The following is a 23,847-nucleotide window of genomic DNA, read 5'->3' as shown; positions in this document are numbered from 1 at the left end:
GTACTTACTTTAAGGCCTGATGACCTGAGTTGAATCCCCATGGCCCACACAATGGAAAGAGAGAACCAACTCCTGTAAGTTGTTATACATGTATTCCCTTCCCCCAATTAAGTAAGTAAATAAATAATGAATGAATAAAATGATACAGCGGACCTTGATTATTCCCCTCAGTATAGTTTGTGGTAGGTAAATTTGATTTTTTTAGTCTTAACTGATTGATCATTCAACTGTACACTGCAGAGATGAACGAAGCCAATGTCTAGTTTCTTTCCCAGTGCATTTTCTGTCCTTCTTCTTTAAAAAGATTATCTTATTTGTGTGTGTGTGGGGGGGGCTGGTTCTCAAGTGCAATATATGAGCACCATGGGAATGCAGGGGCCTATGAAGATGACATGAAGTCAGATCCAATGAACAAGTGGCTGTGAGTCACCCAATGTATTGGGAACTTAACCTGGGTACTCTACAAAAACAAGTATTCTTAACTGCTGAGCCATCACTGCCCCCCACAACTCCCACCCCACGCCCCCATTTTTTCATCAAACAACATCAAAAACAACAAACTTTGCCTCTAGTGAAGTCTCACCATTCCCTCACTGGCCATCTCCTTAGCAGCCTGCATGTCACAAAAGTCCCTTTGGATAGGACCCAGGGTCCCACTCCTGGTGGCCCACACTTACACTCCACTTCTGTCACCCTCTCGTCCTCACCCAATCCCCTCTCTTTTGAAGTCTGGGGCTTGGCAGCTATACCAGCTGACTAGAGCACACTGACTGGCACCCCCACCCGATTCTCTGGCCAGGATGCCGGTCCAGCAGAAGCCCTGTGTGCAGCACCTGAAGCGGTTACAGGTCAAGAATATATGAAGCAAAGAATAAATCCTCAGGTCTGTGGAAACGGCGATACTGTGGGGCTAGGCAAAGTAATGAACAAGGTAGTCTTTAGAAAAATGAACTATGAAGCAGAAAGAACTACACTCAAATCTCACTGTGACTCTGGTAAACTAATATACCTTTCTGAGTATTTTTCTTTGGCTCCAAAACTACAGGTACTGGCATACCTACCGCGAGATTCTACAGACTGCAAGGCACGAAGTCTGACCCGGTCATGGCTGGTACTCAGAAAACCACTACTATGTGTATTAGCCAACTGTCCTAGTCACTGTTCTGCTGCTGAAAAGAGACACCAGGACTACAACAACTCTTAAAAAAGAAAGCATTTAATTGAGGCTTGCTTACAGTTTCAGAGGTTTAGTCCATTATCAATCAGCATGGCAGAAACATGATCGTGCAGGCAGACTGGTGCTGGAGAAGGAGCTGAGAGTTCTACATCCAGAAATGCAGGCAGTAAGAGAGAGAGAGGGAGAGACACCAGGCCTGGCTTGGGCTTCTGAAATGTCAAAGCCCATCTTCTCTGACACATTTCCTCCAAGAAAGCCACACCTCCTAATCCTATTAAATAGTGCCACTCCCTGGTGATCAAGCATTCAAGTCTGTGAGCCTATGGGGACCATTCTTATTCAAACCACCATACCAACAACTCATGTGCAATGGAGCCCGCTCTCCAAAGGGTTCTCTTTTTCATGTTTTTCTTCCTTTAGTTCCTTTCTATATCCCAGGATTCTCTTTTTAAAGTGAATAAAATTAGCTTAAGAGGTCTGGAGAGACGGTTCAGTGGTTAAGAGCGCTGTCTGCTTTTCTAGAGGACCTGGCTTCTAGTCCCAGCACCCACAAGGAGGCTCACAACATCTGCAACCCCAGTTCTGGAAACCCAGTGCCCTTTGATGGCCCCCACAGGCACTGTACACATGTTGTACAGACGTACATGTAAGCAAAACACACACACACACACACACACACACACACACACACACACACAGCTACAAAACAAAAACAACAACAACAAATGTATGTTAAAGTAGTTGTCTCTCCCCACCCCCTAGTGGCTTCCAAAACAGCAGTCTCAAAGGGGCTACAGAAAGGGACATAGGTCAAAGCCTTCACTACTGAAGGTCTCTTCCCCTTCCCTGGCATGCTCCTGGGAGCTCAGAATGTATGCATCCATTGATTTGGGTTTGTCTTTTTGTTTGTTTTCTCTCAGTAATAAAAGAGGCAAAGGGGCTTGTTTGATTATTTTTCTATTCCCCCTTAACTTCTTCAAAAGCAGAGGTCTTGGGAAAGTAGCAACTATTCACTTAGAGTGGCAATTAAAAATAAATATATATACACTGTTAAGAGAAATCCCAAAGCAGACCATGGAAAATCAGAGTTGCCCAAGCAGAGTTACATCCAAATGCTCGCAGCACTGCCAGATGACCGGGAAGCCAGGTGCCTCCAGACATGGAAACATGAGACAATGAAAATGAGATTATTTTTGCTTATGTAAACACACATTTATTAACCTTTAATCTAAAAGTAATAACTAAAAAGTTGTAAGGGGCTAGAGAGAGAACCCAGGTTTTATTCTCAGCACCCACGTTAACAGTCCACAAACACATGAATCTCCAGCTCCAAGAGGTTACACATCCTCTTCTGGACGCCATGGGCACCAAATACCCATGTGGTGCATGCACACCCATCGATGCAGGCATACACTCATATACATGAAGTAAGCCCTTCTTTAATGTGTTCATTTGCAATACAACAGAGTTGAATATAAATGGGTTGTGCAACTTTTCTAAGCAGTTTGAAGCAAATACTTCATCAGCAACAGGTTTAGGTTGTTTCCAAGACAGTTTTAGCACTATTTTTCATAGGGCCACATTCTAGCAAGTTCTTGCTGTTTAGGTAGTATGTTGCTTATAAAGCCGGCTCCTATACAGTTCTCAAAGAAAAGGAGGGGAAAGGAGGAAAAAGCGGGGGCCAGGGAGAGGTAAATTTATTCATCTTTGTACTTTCTAATAATCTGAATTTCAAAAGAGAGGATTTAACTCGTACTTTCACAAAATAAACCAAGGGAAGTGACATATTAAAAGAAATTTTGCCACTTTGTAAAAGGTCCATGTGAAGTAATCCATGAGACAATATGACCCCCCAGTGACACACAAAAACACACAGAGAAATACGTTCTGGAGATGCTAGCAAATACAAGATGCCTGCTCAAACAATGACTATTCAATAGGATACATGAGAAGTGTATACACATGATCATTATGTAATTATACAATCGCATATATATTTGGAAAGATAGGTATCAAATTATTCATTATGACTAGACCTTTGAAGTAGACACAGATTGAGGTGAGGATTGTCTGTCAAAGTTCAAGGAAGGAATGTGGACATCACATTGCTAAGAAACTTCTATCACTGCATGGTAATTGCAGAGTTCCTTACATGGTTTTCATGTCTACAGCCGTCTATACTCTCCTGTGGAAGAGGGTGGTTAAGTACAGAGGCCATGAAATTCTGGAACCAGGTGGCCTAGACTTCAGTTTGGCTCTTCTATTTACTTTCTTTAAGATCTGAAATGAATTGCTCAACCACTCTGAACTCTAGTAACCTTTACTAGTGGAGGCTAAGAGCACCTAGGTCATAAAGAAAAAGCACAAATACAAAAGACACCTAGTACAGAACATAACATGAATTCCAATGTCTTATCAGTGAAAATGAGACACGAAAAAGTTAATTTTATGAGGCAAAAATTAAACATAAAACTACAGACAATGGCTTAGTGTAACACAAGTTCATTCAGTATCAGTGTGGAGCAGAATATGCTGGGAAATAACAGATGCCCTCAGTTTCTGCCTTACGGCCAACATTGATGTAATCAAACTCCCTATGGGTCACACCAAGGCCAGAGGGTGCCTGGGCAGGAAGCTCCCTGGAGGCACAGCTCAATGCATTGTGACCAACTCCTGATGCTGCTGCCCAGCAACTGTGCTGCCTCATGATGACAATAATTAACATGTTTTACCTGACCAATGGTGTGTGGACTCCTGAAATACAAATGCCAAGTTATAAACACTTACACCTAATAATTGACCTCAATGGGACTTCTAGTCTCACCTAGAAACACATAACATATACCAGGATCAATTATCTAACATTTGGGACAGCAATGGGAGAAAATTGTCTTAATGGTCATGTTCTGGTAACACAAAGGAAGTTTCTATTTCACTGAATGACAACCCACTCGAAACTGGCTCCTTTCTCCTACCTGGTATTGTAAGAGGCACTTTAAACTCTTACAAGGTGGAAAGTCTTCCCTCTTAATTTGCATAACATGAGAAACCATTTTGTCTTATTTGTGTTTGTGTGTGTGTGTGTGTGTGTGTGTGTGTGTGTGAAGCCTGAGGTCACTTCTTCACCTTACTTTTCAGACAGTGTCTCTTCACTGAACCTGAAGCTCATCATTTTGACTTGACTCGATGGTCTCCAAATTCCCAAGGTCCTTCTACCCCCACCTCCAAATGCTAGGTGATAGGTGGACCTGGCTTTTCAATAGTACTATGGTCATAAACTCAGGTCCTCATGATTGCTTACCAAGCACCTAACCCACTGAGCCACCTCCCCCCAACAAACCTGTAAAGAAATGAATGACACATTTACAGCATGATTATTCTCAGTGATAACCAGACATGCCTCACAAAAGCTCCTGTTAATTTACACATTTTACATTGACTACAATTGATATCAGAATTGTTTTCATTTGCCCCATTTCTCCAGGGACAACTGGTTTACCACAAAGAACGTTGTCCACCCACAGACCGTCTTAGTATAACAAATCACAGAAACTCTTTATTTCCAGGAACTCATTTTTCTAAGTAGATTCTACTGCCATATTCATTTATCCTTTTGTACAAAATGTCAAAGACAAATACACAAGTGAATTTCCATCAGCCTTATTTAGTCAACTTGATTAATAAGTTAAAAGCTGAAGATACGACTCGGCTCACAGTGGCACAAAACTATTGCACTGGAGAAGTCATATGTGAGCCTTCCTTTGTCCGAAACACGGTGTCAGTACCTCCATTTATCTTTCACATCAATATAGTTAAGAAAAGAAAACTGCCATCACCAAAACACAGCAAAATTGTCTGGTCAAAAGCCTAGTAAATGACATTATTCATCCATGATCTACTCGGTCTGCTCTGAGATGTTTGCTTAACAAACACCATGATCATTTTGAGTAATTATGGCTATTCTCTAATGTTCTAGTATCCTTTTTTCTTCTGTGTGATGTCACTGAACAGTAACAGAAGTCAAAGCCTAATAGGATCAGCTTTCAGAAAATTCAATCTATTTTTCAGATTGTGGGCTTTTGTTTTGTAAATACAAATTAATTCAGTCGACTGTCTTCTGAAAACTGTGAAGATTAAACAAAGGTATTAGCTCATCACAGGTCAAACAGAAAGAAAAGAAGGTCCTAACTCTACCAGAAATTAGCTTATTAACATTTAAGAAAATACAATGTGCCAAACCAAATAAGTACTGTATCATGGTATGGCTATAAATAGAGACTTTGAACTGTCAAAAAAATATTTAAAATTCTGCTCAGGAGATGTGTAAGTAATAAAAAACTAACCTACTATTTTGGGATTTAGATTGAAGCTTGGTTCACATAAATTGCAACAACACACTGTATATTCAATTTTCATTAATTAGACTCCTTTTAAGTTTGTTCATTGAAGAAATCTGGAGAGAAATCCACTAGTCATTTTTTTTTTTTTTGGTCTTACTGTGGGGTACCTTTTCTAACACTACTCATAAGAGAACAGACATGATTATCTCACTAGCAGTCTGGAGAGTAATTGTGTGAACAAGGAGAGAAGCGTTCAGTCAACACTGAACACAGTGAACTTGTATTCAGTTTCTACATGTGTGAGATAAATGAGCTATCATTACCTGGGAGCCCACCCCAGATGTCTAGACACTAACTGACTGGGAGTTAAGACAGCAGGAAAGGGAGTTGCTGCACATTCTAGGGGTGGATTTGTGAGATCCATCCAGTTGGCTTGAAATGCCCTCAAATGAATCTCTAACCAAGCTTTCTAGTTTCACTCACTTTTTCTCACCTCCTGTGCTTCTGAGTTCACTCAATATACCATGCTTCATGAACCAGGTACAAAACAAATCTACGGGCTCAAAACACAGAAGAGAGAATTACCTACAATTTCTGATTGCACAAGATGATCTCACCAGATACTATATTCTGAGGTTAATGACATTGGAAGCTTACCTGCCCAGAGTGCCAATAAACTGATAGGGGCCAACGCAACAGAGGGGAAGGGCATCAATGATGAATACTTCTTATAAATAGTCTAGGTAAATGGGTCTTTATGAATGTAGGATTGACTAGGATCAGTGTAGATACCCCCTATAGCCTTGAACTGTAACTATTCAGCCCCCCAAACAGCAAAAAAGTATGGTCAAGTTTTCTCAACCAGCATCATTCTTTTATTTTATTTATTTTATTTTTTAAAAGAATATTTAACATTTCTTCCATTAAAGTAAAAACAATGGTTTTAATAAAAAAGCCCAAAGAAAGGCAAAATGCACATAATGTATATTAAGTAATACTAATTTTTCATGCTTAAAATGTGCTCATGTAAGTCAATGTAAAATGTCTAGAAAGAGGCAAAGGTGAAATTAATTATTGTATATTATTTAATAAAATACCATACAATCACTGCAACCAAAAGCCATAATTTCTATGTGTGGTTACACAAGATCTCCAAAATACTGTAAGTACAGAAAATTTAGCTGCAGAATTATAAAAATTTAACATTTTTTATTAAGAGCAAATGGTGATATGCTACAAATACTTTGTTTCTGGTGGGAAAAAAAAATCACAAGTACACCAACATATTTGATGGCAACCAACACATCTCATCTATAGCTTCTGATAAGTTTCAATACAAACCACAAGTATGTTTTGCTCTTATTTTTTATGTTATCATGGTTACCAGGATGTAAGATTATAAGTAACTATCTACTCTGTTTGATATTTTTATCCAATAAAATCTAGTTTAAAATATAAGGAAAAAAATTTTAATCAGTCTTAAAGTCTGAATCTCTCCCAAATCCATCCAATGAGTATAATGTTCTTTAGGGGCATTAAGACGGGGGACCAGACGTAGAGAAAAACAAAAGTCTTGCAGGAGATACATAAACTCCGAATCAAGGTTAGGCCTGAGTATATCTACTGTTTCAAACAGAATGTTGACTTACACACTGCACCGTTATGAAGCAGGAGACCACAAAGAAAACTAGCAGAGCAAAGTTGGGGGGGAAGAGGGGTCTTTCCAAGCTCTCCTAGAAGGAATACCATCTCAACTCACAGAGAAAAAAGCACAGAACACCTACCTCGTCTGAATAAAATCAGAACTAGGGAATGGATTGTCAAACCCTTCTCAGAGCTAAGATCCCGGAATGGTTTCACAGGCCACTGTAGCTTCAGTGGTGCTCTTCTCCTTCACAGGCATTAAGCAAGACATGTGAAATGTCATCAGGCCATGTGACACTTGATAAAAGTTGCTCCAAATGCCTCCCATGGCTTAGGAGGCAAACAAGAAAAAAAAAAAAAAAATCTAATCTTCTATCAGCCCTTAGTATTTATTGAGTCACTACCGGGACAGGCCAGGAATAAACTAAGAGGAGGAAGAAAGTGTGAAAACAAATGCCAGGAAGAACAAAAGAAAATCCGAAACCCTGAGATGGGATTTCTTTTTTCTCCCCATCAGTTGTTGAGCTACTGCCTCTCAGACACAAACTCACCCTTTAGTAGTTGGCTGACATAAGTGGCAAACCTAGGACCTGCGTGTGTCTTTTTCACTTGTAGGCTGGCATAGTGTCAGTTTGAGTTTGAGTACACAGCACTGGAGAAATTGTGGAGCATGGAGCTACACTTGGTGTCTCCGGGGCCCTCACACAGCAGACTGTCTCCAACAGTGATGGAGCAAGATGCCCCCTGGGTGACATTTCCCTCTGAACAGCTATCCTTGGCCCTTCTAAGGAAAAATTTTCAGCAAGATCTGGAAGGCAGGTTGGTAGCAAGTTCTACTAGCAAGGCACCCTATTACTTTCTTAGCAGTGTAGTGTGCCAGGGCCACATCCTCTCCAGTGAGGTATGGATCAAAATCTAGAGCTGAGCTGTGTGTGGGGGGGGAGGGGGGGTTCTCTCTCCCTTTGGGCACTCCCTTTGAGTCCCTGGTGTGGTGGCTGCTTCCTATATTGGCTACATTCATTTGGGTTCTGTTTACATATATCTACAAGGTCCATTCAATATTTAAACCATGGGAATATCCGAGTTCTTCAAAGGCTAAACGCTTGGTTGAATCTTCTTCCCATAATGGTTTAGCTACACAGAGAAAACTTCACTCTGAAATTTCATAGACTCCCTTATTTATACCGGGGATGGAACAGTGCTAGCTAACAACAGCATGTTCCTGCCCTATATGCAACTTAGTCAGATGACCTTGTTAAGTTCTTACGAGGCTGAGTCTGGGCACAGTGACAATCTGGGAACGATGGAAATGGCAGGGAACTGTGAGAATCCAAACCTAGTAAGGGTAGACACTCTCAGGAAAGAGGTGACAATTGAATGCTTGTTATGTTTTCTTCGTCTTCAATCCAGGGGGAATCATTCCAGGCCTATGCCCTGTGCAGACACCCCAGTCCACCCTGGCTCTTTTCCCTTAGAGCCTTCCAGATCTACACGATTTTCACAAGGCAATCTCTGTGAGTCGCAGTCCTGCTCAAGTTACGAAGGGCATTCTCTTTGAGGGTTCTCCTTTAAGAAACACTTAACTGCCTATCTCTGACTTTCACATGGACATAAAGTAAATGCTTCCAATTCCTAGGTCAGCTGAGAAGTGACCTCAGAGCAAATGCTAACAGGAAGTGCCTCTCTCGGGCCCTTGGGCTGAAGATTATCTAGCTGATCAACCATCTGGAAGAGTCATTCACAAAGCCCTCGACTCACATATGTAATCCCTGCACTTGAGAGGCAGGAGGATTGCCATGAGTTCAAAGACACTCTGGATTACACTGAGCTTCCCAGGCCAGCCTAGTATCTGTAGTAAGAATGACCCTGTCTCAAAAACAAAAAGCCAAAAAAAGAAAAAAAAAAAAAAAGCCAAAAAAAAACCCCAAAAAACCCAAACAAACAAAACCAATAAACAACACACAAAATCACAATGAAGAGAAGTTAACTGGAGGAGACCATTTGAGTACAGTAGTGGGGACTTAGGATTTACAAGAACTTTAAAGGAGCCACAGCTCTGAGAACTAAAACACTCAAGATATTGGATCCAAAAAAAAAAAAAAAGCATATTTCATAAACTTCTAAGAATGCTTAGCAACACAAAACCACACTAAAATTTTTAGTCATGACTGCTTTGATCAAGGATTTCTGTAGCTATTTGGTAGTTTGTACAATAGAAATGAGAAGTGACAGGGCCTGCTCACAAGCCTTGTAATTGCAACTACAGCAGTCAACTCATTTTCTTTACTCATGCATGAGTCACTCACAGTATGGAGCCCTACGTTTCCTGTGCGAATAGGCATGTAATGCTACTCAGTTTTCTCCAATACTTCTAAGCTATAACAGTATTAGGTAACAGTATTAGGATGCCCATCACACTCCTGTATGGACAATCAGTCAGGAGAGGTACTCCTGGGGTAGCTGAGTAACCCTGGTGAAGAATCTGCTTGGTTTCACCACAGCTCATGGCGGGGCCCAAAACTTTTGTGTTAAACACATTCAAAGTAGCATTGAAGTCAAAATGCCAATTGAATGTCCTATCGTGAGAAACAAACTACAACGTAGGTCTCGATGGTAACCTTCTGACTGGTGAGGACAACAAATTCCAAGCATTAAGGATGCACAGTTGTCGTGGGTCAGCAATTTGTGCTTGAGTCTCCCTGCATGGCTAGACATGGTGCCCTTTGTGTGAAGACACACTCTACGGTGTTGAGGGATGGCAGCAAGCCCATACTCCATTATCAGGCTTTCTACCAAGGCAATCTGTACTCCAAAGCACACAGACAAGCCCACCATAGGTCAGGTGGCCAGACAGAGACCAGCTAGTGCTGCTCCAAGGCAGGGTCATTTCTCTATGTACTGGCCAGACTGACCTCTCAAAATTGTCTTCCTGGGCTGGGAGAAAGAGTTCAGCAGTTAAGAGCACTATGTGCTCTTCCAGAGGACCAAGTTTTGGTTATCAGCACCCACAGAGCAGCTCACAAACATCCCTAACTCCAGTTCCAGGGGAGCTGACTCCTCTACTGGTACCCTTGGGCACTGCACACATGTGGTAGACAGACTTACATACAGATAAACATTCATACACATAAGATAAGAAAAAAAAATCTGAACTTGGTCTTCTACCTCAGCCTCCACGTTCTAGCTCTGTCAATTTCTGTTAAAAGGTCCCCTCAGAGCCAAGTGAGGCAGGTCACAGGGCTACCTGGCAGACCACTGGACCTCTGCTTCCTCTCTACAGCTTCTCCATGACCCACTCATTACAGGCTGACTTCAGTTTCTTTCAGAGTGAGCTTTTCCCCAAGGTTGGAAGGGGGTAAGTGATCTGCCTATTGGCTCTAATATGGGATACATATACCAACGTGTGGTAGGAGCCAATCATGTTCCAGGAAAAGGAAGCTTCCGGCCAGGAGTTTCCAAGAGCTGATTTATGGGAAACAGGAATGCAAGCTCACACCTGTATTTAAACAACACGAGCTCTCATGATTAAACTCTAAAATGCACCATGTCCTACAACGTAAGTGGTGAGACCATTTTGTTCCACATTGTTCCATTTGTTTTAAATGGTTTTACCCCTTCCATGTCTAGAATATGTTTGGCCTCTAGGTGACAGCCTCCCTAAAATTGCAAAGAAATCTACCTTTATACTTTGAAGCTAGACAATCTAGAACTTGGGGATTTGACAGCAAACGCTGCAGATGTTGGTGCCCAGGCCTTTGCATGCATGTACACAGCATGCAAACACTTGCAGCATGTGGCAATTCCCATCCCAACCCAAGTAAACAAAGCGAAGGAATGTGTCTAGCATGAAGAAGACACCCAATACCTATCAAGTCTCAAAAAGCACAATCGTTGGTGCCATCTAAAATTATAATTTCCCCAGTCTTTTAGTTTAGTACTTAGAAGAAAAACAAAACAAAACAAAACAAAACAAAAACGATTTCACACTGCTTAACCATAGACTCTGGTGGTTTTTCAGCAGAGATATCTCCAAATTCAAAGTTATCCTCTTGAGAGATCCAGACTAGACTCACTAAACTCTTGGCTTAGGGTACTGCAAGAAGTATTCTCTGAGAGTAAGGTTTTGTTGTTGTTGTTTGGTTGGTTAGCTAGGGTGTGTGTGTGTGTGTGTATGTGTGTGTTGTGTTTTTTGTTTGTTTTGTCAGCACTGATTACCCAGCAACTTCCAGGCATCATGAGGCCATTAGAGGCAGAGCATCGCCTCCTATTTCTTTCCAATCAGGAGAATCAGGTGAGCCTGCAGGTTAACTCAGCCAAGGGTTCCAAATCTTAGTCTATGTAGTCAATTTCTCAGCTGTGTGCTCTCAAGCCCAATCCATTCCATTATGCATGCCACTCACTCCAAGGCTGCTGTGATCCTACCTTGTCACTATTCATAGGGAGGATGAGCTGTGAAGTCTGCCCCTGCTGCTGGGAGGGGAGGTGCTCACACTGGCCACCTTTACAGGCTCAAGCCCTGTCCTTAGGTGAAGGTTACACAATTTACTTCAAAGGAAGAGACCTTCTAGGGAACAACATCAACACAGTTAATAGAGCACCCTCCAATAATACAAAATCCTTCAGCACTGGGAAAATCAACAAACTGCAAAACATTCCTCCTCTACATGTAGACAGCAAGTGGACTGAACACTAGAATCTCTCATCTGCGCTGTATCACACAAAAATCATACTCTTAAGTAAAAAAAAAAAAAAAATACATGTGTTAAATGTTCTTGTGGGTGAGCTGCATGCTGCTACAGAACGACTGTGGGGCCTGATACAAAGAGAAGGGGCCAAGAAAAGTGGTCACATGATACCTCCATCCTACGATGACAAGGCCTTTGCACCTACCCTGGCGGGTGTGCTGCTTACAGCTTACCAGGAAATACATTAAGAAACCATATTTAAAGTAAGAAAAACACAGAATTACACCCCTTACCCACAAACACTGGTAGCTTTTATAGCAGAGCAATTCCCAAACAAACAAACTCACTTCTTGGTGAGTTCAAGACTTAATAAAGTAAATGACTTTTGTTTTCCTCACAGCACCCACCATGAACAATACCCCCCCCCCCAATAAGCACATCTTCCTTCCCCTGAGCACTTCTTCCTTTAGCATTTATCCTGGTGCTTCCCTGTGAGATCAAAACTACAGCTCACAAAACATTCGCCTCCCTTAAAAATGATCTCTCCTTCTGAGACTGGAGAGCTGGCTCAGTGGTTGAGAGCACTTGCTACTTTGCAAAGGACCAGAGTCCTATTCTCAGCACCCACATGGCAGCTCACAACCATCTATAACTACTTCCAAGGGCTCTGCCACCCTCTTCTGACTTCCACAGGACTGTGTACACATGGCACATAGACATACATGCAGGCAAAACACCCATATACATAAAATTGTTTTTAAAAGTTTATGCCCTTCTGCAGTAAAGACAAGAATTCCTTGCTTGTCATCTGGGAACTTTTTTAAAAAGCCAAATTCCTTCTCTATGCTCTTGCCAAATACCATGTTTTTAGTAACTACCACCCAACTCCATTATGCTCTTCATAAAAACAACAACCAAAAAAGGTTATCATATAATACTGTGTGGTAGTCTGAATAAGAATGCCCTTCATAAGGTTAATACTGAATGCTTAGTCACTAGGAAGTGGCACTATTTGAAATGATTTGAAAGCATGTCACTGGGGTGGGCTTTGAGGTTTCATAAGCCCATGCCAAGCCCAGTGCCTCTCTCTCAGTCTGTGGATCTGGATGTAACTCTCAACTACTTTTCCATACCACTCCTGTGTGCCACAATGTTCTCTGACATGATGAAAATGGACTAAGTCACTGAAACTATAAGGAAGCTTCCAATTAAATACCTTCTAAGAGTTGCCTTGGTCATGGTGTCTCATCACAGACACAGAACAGTAATCAAGACAGAAGATGGTACCAGGAGCAGGGTACAATGTGGACTTCAGACCAGAGGACAGTTGAAAGCCTTAAGCTGGGGGAAGGGGGTACTGGGGGTGGGTGGGCTTAATGGGCCATTCTAATAGGAACATGGACAACAATGGTGCTGAGAGAAATGTCGATTATGACAGTACAGCTATGAAGGTTTCAGAGAAGAATATTAGTAAACGGCCTAGACTTTTTGTGATATTTTGGCAAAGAATGTGGCTGCTTTTTGTCCTTGTCTTAAAATTTTGCCGGAGGCTAAATGGAAGAGTTTTAGACTAATGGCGCTGTCAGAGAAGATTTCAAGACAGACGAGTATGGACTGTGTCATGTGGTTACTCAAATCACATAGTAGGTACACTGGAGAGCAGAGGTCCAAGTATAGGTTTACCTTATCGCCAATCTACCACCATATATTCCTCTGGAGAATGATGCAAATGCTATTGTATCATACTACCAATGATTAGAAACAAAAACAAAACTTACAGACACCTGAAGATTTTAGAACATATTAAGTCTCAAAGGCTCTCTCATAAGCATATTCTTCCAGGTAGCTGTCAATACTACCCAAGTAAAAACAGCTATTTCAATTTCACAAACACAGCAAGCACTCAACTGTTAAGCCAGGATTTCTCAATCCTGTACTACTGACAGTTTGGACGGGGTATGTCCTTGTCATGGGACCATCCAGCATCTGTAAGATGGACAGCAGCATGCCTGGCTCCACCCTTCCCCAGTCATGACAATAAAATCTACGTCCAGACATTACCTTATGTCCTCTAGAGGGGAAAACTGGTTTCTGAGGAGAACCACAGAGTCAGTTGACACAATGGCACATGGAAAACTTGTAGTAAATTCAGGAACTAGCAGAAACTAGCTCTCCTACAGCCTAGCTCAGTGCATATTTCTCTTCAAACAAAGCTATAGCTTCTCGTGGGAAAGCACATGTTACACCAGAGGGCTCACACAGAATCTGGGGTCAGCTACATCTTTCTATTAAACAAGTAACATGCCAGCTTCTCTACAGTGAACACACCCAGTGTCTTCCAACCATGGCTCAAGTGATTACAGACCCTCTCCAAAACTGCCCTGCATGCTCAGGAAGAGGATTTAAATACAAACCCAGTAGACACAATCACCTGCCTCAAGCAGTTCCATGAAAGCAGAAAAACTCCTCAGCAACAACAACCACTACGGGTAAAGCATGATGTTTACTATTCCTCAGGAGCACCTCTCATGAATTAGCTACATCAATCCTTCAATGTCTTCAACCATCTGTGAGGTAAGTATTGTTGTGGGATGTTTGTACACTGTGTGAAGACATACTGCTGTGACTGGTTTAATAAAGAGCCAACTGGCCAATAGCTAGGCAGGAGGTATAGGAGGGGCTTCCAGGCAGAGAGGGGAAGGGAGGGGGAGAGATAATCAAGGTGCAGAGGAGACAACATCGAGACACAGAAGGAGTTGGACATACAGAATGAAAGGCAGGAAAAAGCCACAAGGTAAAACATAGATTAATAAAAGCAGGTTAACTTAAGCTATAAGAGTTAGTGGGACAAGCCTAAAGGTCAAACTTTCAAATGAATAATAAGTTTTCATGTCATTATTTATGAGCTGGTGGCCCAAAGAAAAATCCAACTACCAAGTATCCATCTATTTCTATTTTGTGACTAAGGAAATGAAGGCCCAAGGAGTTCCAATAAGTCACCCAAGACCTGTCTTGAGAGTCCCCATTCTTTGTTATTATCTGTAGTCAATGCAAGAAGTGTGGGAATTAAATCTTCTGGGGACTTCACCTGGTGATCCGAGATCTCCAGGTTTATCAAGGCTTGTTGCTCAAGACTGCTTAAGTCTGACACCACTGTTCTCCTGATCAGCCTTCTTTGGTTATTAAGACAAGCTTATGAATCTATATTCCTTCTCAGATACAAAACACACAGAACACATTAAATCTTGTATTGAAGCTGACATGTCATACATAACGCCAATATCCTGAAATTCCTGCCTGATGCCTCCATTAAAAAAGAAGTGAGGTTAATAAACACAAGTGATCTTTAGCAAGCATATGCCAGATACTAAGATACTGAGGGTCACACAATGTAACCCAAACTGGCCTTCAACTCCAGATCCTCTTGCCTCTGTTTCCAATGGGGAGTAATACTACAGGTATGTAATGCCACTCCCAGCCCTCATCGCTTGCTTCTTATGTGATCCTCAGCCATCTTTACAAAAATATATTTTGCAATTCTGTTTGACAACAGAACACACTCTAAATCCAAAGGCTTTAGAAATGACCATCCACCTGCTTTTGAAAATCTAATTTCTAGCAAACTTCTTTTCCTTCAGGTTTTCTAAAATAAAGAATACTCCCAAGTGGTTAGACCATCACACTGGCATACTCTGTTGCTTGTTCTTTTAATTCATTTTTGCAGACCAGGAAGTGAACCCAGGGCCTCCTGGGTACTTTGCAAATGCTCTGTCATTGAGCTACACCCCTAAGCCCTCCTTTGCTCTTTCAACATCCTCAAACATGCATATCACTTAGAACAGCTAGGATGCAGAGATCTGAGGAGGTGGCCAAGACATTCTTGGCTTGAAAGGTGAGTGGGAGTTCCAAGTAAGATGGACTGATGGGGGTGAAGGGTGGGGTAAACTAGAGTAGGTGTCTCATGGTCTTCCAAGAAGGCGGCATTGTCTTCTTGCATCGTGGTATGCTAGCAGATGGTCACCACTGGTGAGACACACTGTACCTTTCCCACCTTCCAGCAAGTTAAATTTTATCCACTCCCACCCATGTCCTTTACCTCGTTGTTCTTTTTGAAAGTTCATTTTTATTATTTTTTAACTATGTAAATAGGAGGCATACATGCAGGTGTCCAAAGAGGCTAGGGGCACCAGATCTCCCTGGGGCTAGGACTAGAGTTACAGGTAGTTGTGAGCTGCCTGGCAATGGGTGCTGGGAACTGAACTGAGGTGCGTGCTCTCAGCCACTGAGCCATCTCTCTGTAGAGCCCCCATCTCACCATTTTGAAAAGTCGAGTTTAACACTAATTGCCAACTTAACTTGAAAACTATTTCCACACAGCACATCAAACACAGCCTGTGTGTACAGTCGCCCGCTTAAGGCATAGGATCCTGCTCTTGGCATCACACTTGGAGAAAGCCAGCGTGCTCTTTCTGAGGAGAAGGAAGGATGCATAGGGGAAAGTCAACAAAGATTGATTGCCCTGAGGCAGCCACGTGTTATCAACCCACCCATCAAGAGTGTAGGGCTTGCTCAGTTAATATTTGAAAACCCCAGGCTTCCTGAGTAAATACATTAAGCCGTGAACTTTGAGACTCGGACACGGGGCACCGAGGACCTTTAAAATCACTTGGAAATCTGTTTCAAACCAAGGCTCTCCTCAGAGAGAGGTTTCACATAAAGAAAACGGGCACTGTTTGAGAGCTATTAGAGCCACAGGGGAAAATAACAAATGTCCAATGCTAACTTCTAACTAACAAAGCCACTGACTTCGAAATGCAAAACAGGCTATGCCAAGTCTTTAACTACAAGGCAGGAGTAATGCACTCCCCTCTTACTATGAAAATGGGGGGTGAGGAGAAAGTGGATGCACAGCATCTCAGTGGCAAACAGAAGGACACCCTCAAGTGTTCAGCTTTGTAACAACTGCTAGGTGAACCACCCACATTTAGCTATGCCTTTAGATTTTAGACATTTAAGAGTTAACAGGCTGTTTGCCCCTTTCTCTCACCACCTGAGGGGGTCTTCTAACTGCCCATCTTATAGCTACTTTCCTCTGGACATCAGAGGTTGTTATCCAAGCTTTCCAAGCTGTTACCTTTCACCAGGCACTGCAGCTGGCTTAACAATTAGCCCAGGAGCCTGCAAAGGGTGCTGGACGCTCAGAGGCTCGGAAGGGGTAACTAGCCTCTCCAATTACCAACAGGTAATTTAATTACTCCATTTAGAAGTGATTTCTTTCTAGAGAAGTTTCCTTTTTGGACCTAAGAAAGGTCAGTTGCAAAGAATTTTACTCTGCTCTCTCTCCATCTACTGAAAAGTGTCAGCCTATAGCTTCATAAATGCAGAAGTGCAGGGATAATGTCCCTAGCTAAGTTCACAGTTGTAACCACAGATGAGTTTTAAAATGTCTCTGTTATTGCCTATGCCATCAGAACAACAAGTGCCCGCCTTTCTGGTACATGCTGACTCCACTTCCGATAGCATCTCTCTGTTGTACTGTGTATTCCCTTAGAAATCAAAAGCGATTTCCCAGGCCTCTACCTCCTCAAGCTATAGCAGGACAGTAAGTAACCCCTAGAAGTCTGTCTCCATGAGAGGCCCTGGATTCAACGGCCACCACCAAGAGATAAAATAAAATAACCGACTTGTACAAAATAAATAAATCTGCTGGGCAAACAGATTTTTTTAAAAGCTTACCAAGTTCATTCCTACATAAGTGTAAAACCACATGACAAAGAATTAAGAGATGCAGCATGAGGGAGACCTTGGGCTGTATCCCCAGCAAAACACACACACACACACACACACACACACACACACACACACACACTCACTCACTCACTCAACCAGGTTAAAAGTAGAATGAAAATTTGCTCGCAGTCCTTTTTCGAAAACAGAGCTCAGATTCCTGTTGGGGACAAGTCAAGTAAAAACAAACAGCAAAAGAAAAAGAGGCGGGGGAGGGCAACCCTCATGCACTCTTGGTTATTTTCACAAGAGCAATCACCTTGCAGCACTAAACAGAAGCAGAAGCCTGCAGAGTAAACACTCTCTCTGGAAAACCCAGGCAGCACGTGCTTCCTCCTGGCACCTGGTAGAGGGCTCGCTCCCCAGCTCCAACATTGGCTGGGAGGTTTTATTTTTTATTTATTTATTTATTTTTTTTTTTGTAGAGGTGAGTTTAGAGGAAGCCCATGCTCCTTAAAATTCAGTAGCCAAGCTGTAAACACAGCGTCACCTCTCAAAGACCTACTCTAGGAAACACTGACATCCCCAAACTGAAACTATGTTGGTTGTATATTATATACTCGGAACCACATCGGCCAGCATCACACAGAGTTTGCCGCATTTGTTGATTCCCCTAGACAGTACCTAGTTTAGGACTGAATCCCATCTAGTAAGCCGGTTCGTCCGACTCCTAAGTGAAGTAAGTCCCACTGGTAATCACAGAGTACCTTGTGGAAGTCAAGCGCAGCTTGCTCCTTGCCGACTTTTCCTGGAGTCCCACCATCTGGCGCGGCTACAACCCTGGAGAATATTTTAATGAACTGCTTTCCCACAAAGAGCCAAACGTACCTCTCCTCCCAGAAAGTTCCTGAAGGATCAAGTTTGAGCGGGGCTCTGCTTGCGTGCGTGCGTGCGAGCGTCCCAGGGGAGTGGCTGCTGTCCCCGCAGACGGCCTCTGGGAAGGTAACCAGCACTTCAAGCACAGAAGATACTAAGCTCTAGGGGCTGCAGAAGCAAGGCCCGCGCGCCTCGGGCAGCACAGGGTTTTTGGAATGCAGGGCGTGGCTCTCCGTTCTGGCTAAAGAAGTGAGTCAGCCCCTGAGCAATCCTAACCAATAGGCGCGTTCACTGTTGATGAAGGCGGAACTTACTTTCCTGATTTAGGTGGAGTTTAGCAGCCTTTCACGCGCCCACCCCCACCTCCCAGCCACCCCCACCCACCCGTCGGCCCAGTTTAAGCTTTTAAGAACGATACGACTTGGAAAGTTTGTGAAACTTTTCTGAAGCCAGGCTTGAGCATGTTATAATAACCAATGGAAGTCCTTGGGTTTCTGCTGGTACAAGTTGCTGAGTTGAGGCTGTAATCGGTGCAAAGCACTCTGAGACCTCCATCAAAGAAGGCTGAGAGCTCAATGGTCTGCAGTTTAATGATCTGCAATGAACCTGGAATGTGCCCACCTAACAGGTGGCCAGATTATATGTGGCCCTATATGCAAGACACTTAGCACACCGTCCCACAGAGTAGGTACTCAGAAATGCCACGTCCTGAACCCAGAACTCCACTATTGTAGGCAATCTTAGACTGAGCAGGGCCTGGTGACACGGACCTGTAATCCCAGTTAATCCAGAAATGAAGCAGGACACCTGCCTGAACAATTTAGAGAGACTCTGACTCATAGTTTTAAAGAGTTTTTTTTGTTGTTGTTTGTTTGTTTGTTTGTTTATTTTGTTTTTTGTCTGTTTTTCCGGGAGGCAGGGGCTGGATATAGCTGTGTGAGGAAGTTCTAGCTTAACTTATACCAGGTGCTGGGTTCCATGCCTTAAACTGCAACGGAAAAAAAAATTTAAATGAGAAGTTGGCCTTTACTTTTAAGAATGCTTTTTTATGCTAAAAATACACAGAGAATTTTAGAGCTGAAATAGTTGTTTGGTGTTATATGGTCTGACTCTCTTTAAGTCATGAGAAACATAGGCTTGTGGTTTAAGTTCCTTGGATTTGGTATGATTATGTAATTGAAAGGAAAGGATTACTAGCAGAAAAGTCTTTAAAGGAGTGATTTTATTTAGGTCAAAATTAAACACACGTAAAAAAGGCAAGAATAAACTATAAACATTCTATCTAGACACTGTGACTTAAACATCATATTTTTAAAAATTTAAAAGAAATTTTAAATAGTTGAAATTTGACAAATTAGAGGAAACAGCAGTACAACTAATTCCTGGGTTCCTGGTCTACTAAAACCTGAACTGATCACTAGAACTGATGGAGTTTCTGACAGGAAGGAAGGTTATTTTTATTGGTTAGTCGTGTGTGTGTGTGTGTGTGTGTGTGTGTGTGTGTGTGTGTGTGTGTGTATCTGCGCTCGAGAATGAGCTCATGAGCACAAGTGTAGAGGTCAAGGGAGACAGGGACAGCTTCAAGCAGTCACTTCTCTCTTGGATTGGACTGGGGTCATCTGCCTTGAACAGGAAGCACTTTTATCTACTGAACCATCTCACCACCTCAAGAGATTTTGTTCATAAGTTGCACATTAAAAGTTCTTAGGTTTAGAACCGATCTCCTGGGTTTAATTTCTCATCCCCTGCCCGTGTGTGTGTGTGTGTGTGTGTGTGTGTGTGTGTGTGTGTGTGTGTGTGTGCGCACACGTGCGATCGCGCTGTATGTGCATACATACAAGCACATGCATGTATGTTTATGCTTAGAGAGCAGAGGAAAATCTTGAGTCTTTCCTCAGGTATACTTGTTTTTAGTTGTTTTGTTTCAGACAAGGTTGGCCTGGAATTCCCCAATTAGGCTGAAGCCCCAGAGATCTATGTCTTCACTTCCCCATGCTGTGACTATAAGTATACACCACCATGCCCAACTCTCTAATTTTATTTATTTATTTATTTATTTATTTATTTAGCTATCTATTGGGAGTGGGAGGGTGTTCCACAGCACCCATGTGGAGGTCAGAGGACAATTAACCAGAATCGGTCTCTTTTTCCATCAAGTGGGTTCCAGGGATCAAACTCTGGTTTATCAGGCTTAGCCTCCAAGAGCCCTTACCAGAGCCATCTTGACAACCCATGCATGGTGTCTGGCTTTTTAAACACATGTTCTAGAGTTTTAACTCAGGTCCTAGTTGATAAACAGCAAACACAGCAAAGTGCTTTACAGGCTGAGCTGTTTCCCCAGATCGCATTAGAGCCAATCATCCCACTGGCTAAGGTTTCTTCAAAATGTTCTCTAGCCTTCCTAATGAGAGTGGGACCTTTCTAAAATGTTGTTCTTCCTATGAGGCAACAGGAGAAAGCAGAAAGAACACTGTACCATGAACCTAGAGTGCCCTTCCTTCCTAGTCTGGGCTCTGCCAGTAACTGACCAGAACAGCAGCTTCATCTCTCTGAGATTCTCTTCCAGCTCTTCCACTAGGAAGATCGAACTGGAAAGGGTAAACAAATGGCCAAAGGGGACAGAAGCAAGATAGGCTTTCTACTTCTGTCTAGCAACCAATCCCCAGCATGAAGGGAGCCTGATCATGAAGCTCTCCCATACTCCCCATAAAAGTAACACTACACTCACAAACCCTTGAAGCTAACTTCTGGAAGCCTCTCTGTTCCACCTCCATCTCTTGGCAATTCACTATGAACAGGTGTGACAGGAAGTCGTCCCTTTATGCCTGTACCATTTCTGCCATTCTTGGTTCAAACATTGGTCCCTTGTGCCAGAGTCACTGAGGTTGGATGCTGTCCAACTGCTAATTTCAGTGGAAGGCCCCTCCCTCTGGGCCTCCAGACACATCAGCACCATCACATGATAAATGTCAAAGTTCAGCATGCCACCAAGTCTTACACCTTTCCTCTCTCAGCCACTAGCTTTAGAGATCAAAAGGAAAACAGTCTCCTTAAAGGCAGCTTCTCAAATGTTCAAGTTCATATGGATCTTTAAAAGCAGTGGCTTTTTTATTTAGAAAACTACTGCTATTTATTATGCCTTGTGAACGATGTTGATTGCATATTATATACTAGTATGTTATATACTAGGTAATATGTTGGTTGCTGTTTCAATTGACACTCAGAGCAGGTGCTCCACCCAGGAAGAAGGAAACCTTCCTAAATGCCATCAGCTGCAATCAGAAGTCAAAGCACATAAAAGTCATTTCTCACAGCCACCATTACTGATATAGTTACAGTATTCTCGCAAGAGGAAGGGGTTAAATATTTCCAGGCTTTTGTTACCTACAATGACAACACAAAGTACAAAGCTTCTCAATAGATAGTTAAGAAAAAGCAAAAGCAAAAAGATTACCCCAGAGGTACACTAATCGGTAGCTGGCTTCTATATTATGGAATCCAGTCTTTAAATGATACTGCTACAGAACCCATTGCTCTATTCATGGCTTTCACATGAGCACTGGGCACATTGTCACCTCCCATGTCCCACACTGGGCTTACTGTCTCATGACCTTCTGATGTTATTTTACATCCCTACTCCAGATCCACGCAAACCTTCCTTCTCCTAGAACTGGCTCACTGGCCCAAGCCCTGAAGACCACTCCTGTCTTCTTTCCTTCCCCAAGGGGTACAGACAATTCATAATCCATGCCTCCCCTCTCTGTGAGCTCCCTACTCTCTCTCCTACCACGTAAGACTGCATCTGGGGCAAGCAGTGTATTTCAGAGTTCTATATGTCCCTCAGGCCTTAACAGATTCTAAGCAGTCATTGTTGTTGATCTAACACTGCCTAAGTCATATAACAACCTTAACGGTGAAAAGAAAACTTGGCTGATGCATCAAGAATAAACAACTACTATAGTTTTTGAAACCAGTTGCCAAGAAGAAGCCAAGCATCAGATGTGTTTCTCTGCTTTTTACAACACATTCCAACAATACAGAAGGCTTCTCTGGAAGCAAATCCAGTACTTCCTGAAAGGAAGAGAAGTTTACACAACACCGTGTTGCATCAAATCTCAGTTCCCTAAATACTAGGCCACTGAAGAATGGTGTTAACTCAGTCTAGCTTCCTTCCAGTAAAGAACATTTACATGTTTGACCATTTGCCAAAGCACTCATTTCTTCTTGCTTATAAATCTCTCAATGTATGTGTTATAGCCACAAATACCTCTGTTTACATACCTTTAATAATGTCTTCAATAATAAAGTAATCAAAGCATAGTTCAAGACAACTGTATTCTCTTCTCTCTTTCATACACACACACACACACACACACACACACACACAGACACAAACACACACACACACACCTTGTGGAATAATCTTTGTGTACACTGTGAAGATGTGTCACTGTTATTGGTTGAATAAAAAGCTGAATGGCCAATAGCTAAGCATGATTTCCAGGTACAGAGGACACTATAAAGAAGAAGGGCAGAGACATGAAGTGTCGTCAGCCACAAGCCAGATGGAGAGGGAGCAAGACATGCAGGAGGACAGTCACTTGGCAACTTTGTAGATGAACAGAGAACAGAACGGGTTAATTTAAGTTTTAAGAGCTAGTTAGAAGCAAGCCTAAGTTATTGGCTGAGCTTTCATAATTAATAAGCCTCTGTGTCATGATTTGGGAGCTGGCAGGAGGGACAGAAAAATCCACCTACGCACACATATTATGATAGGGGTACATTTGTTTGAATGGTCCAATCAAAAGTCATGTTACATTTGTATGAGAGCAAACACCTAGAGGCATTGCCACACATATACCCACACACCCACAGTCACTAGTTTAATTAGTGTCAATGCATGTCTGCTTTTATGACAGGTGGAAATAAACACTACCACTCTTTCAAAAAGCTATGTCAGAAAGCAGCTGCCCTATTATCCAATTAATGCTTCATGGCTGCTATTGTGACAAAGGGCACTGAAAAACATTCCAAATATAAACAACCAAGAGAGGCAGTCAGCATTCTTTAGCCTGTGTGTAACAGAAATGGCACCTGAAGCATCATGGGCCATGCACCAGGATGGGGTGAACTGAATCAAGACCACAAACAACAGGAATGCCTGGGACAGCTTCGCTGACCTTAGGATCCACCCCCACGGACTTCTTCAGGGACAAGAAATCCTCTGGAGCCTACCTTCTACTCCCTTCCCAGCACTGCCACTATGTGACCGTTCCATGTTTTAGAGTTGTGATTTTTAAAATTCTCAACAAAGACTCACACCTTCTAGCCAGGGCCATGTATCTATGATGTCCTGCTCTACAAGAGAACCATCTAGTAAAATTGGTGGGAGGAATAA

At 42.4% G+C, this 23,847-nt stretch overlaps 1 protein-coding gene across 12 annotated transcripts in view; it reads right to left on the bottom strand.

Annotated features, from left to right (window-relative positions):
• Sgms1 (sphingomyelin synthase 1) overlaps positions 1–23,847 on the bottom strand; it is a 257,862-nt gene that overhangs the window by 66,433 nt on the left and 167,582 nt on the right. The window contains exon 1 of one of the 12 annotated variants that reach the window (XM_027406404.2): positions 18,462–18,651. The exons of 9 other annotated variants lie outside the window; for them this stretch is intronic. The gene's annotated coding sequence lies outside the window, so the exon portion shown is untranslated. 2 more of the 12 variants (XM_027406406.1, XM_027406407.2) reach the window with 2 other exon arrangements.

Source organism: Cricetulus griseus, chromosome 3 (assembly GCF_003668045.3).
Source record: "Cricetulus griseus strain 17A/GY chromosome 3, alternate assembly CriGri-PICRH-1.0, whole genome shotgun sequence".
In the NCBI taxonomy this organism is placed as follows: Eukaryota; Metazoa; Chordata; class Mammalia; order Rodentia; family Cricetidae; genus Cricetulus; species Cricetulus griseus.
This window is presented reverse-complemented; position numbering and strand designations above follow the sequence as displayed.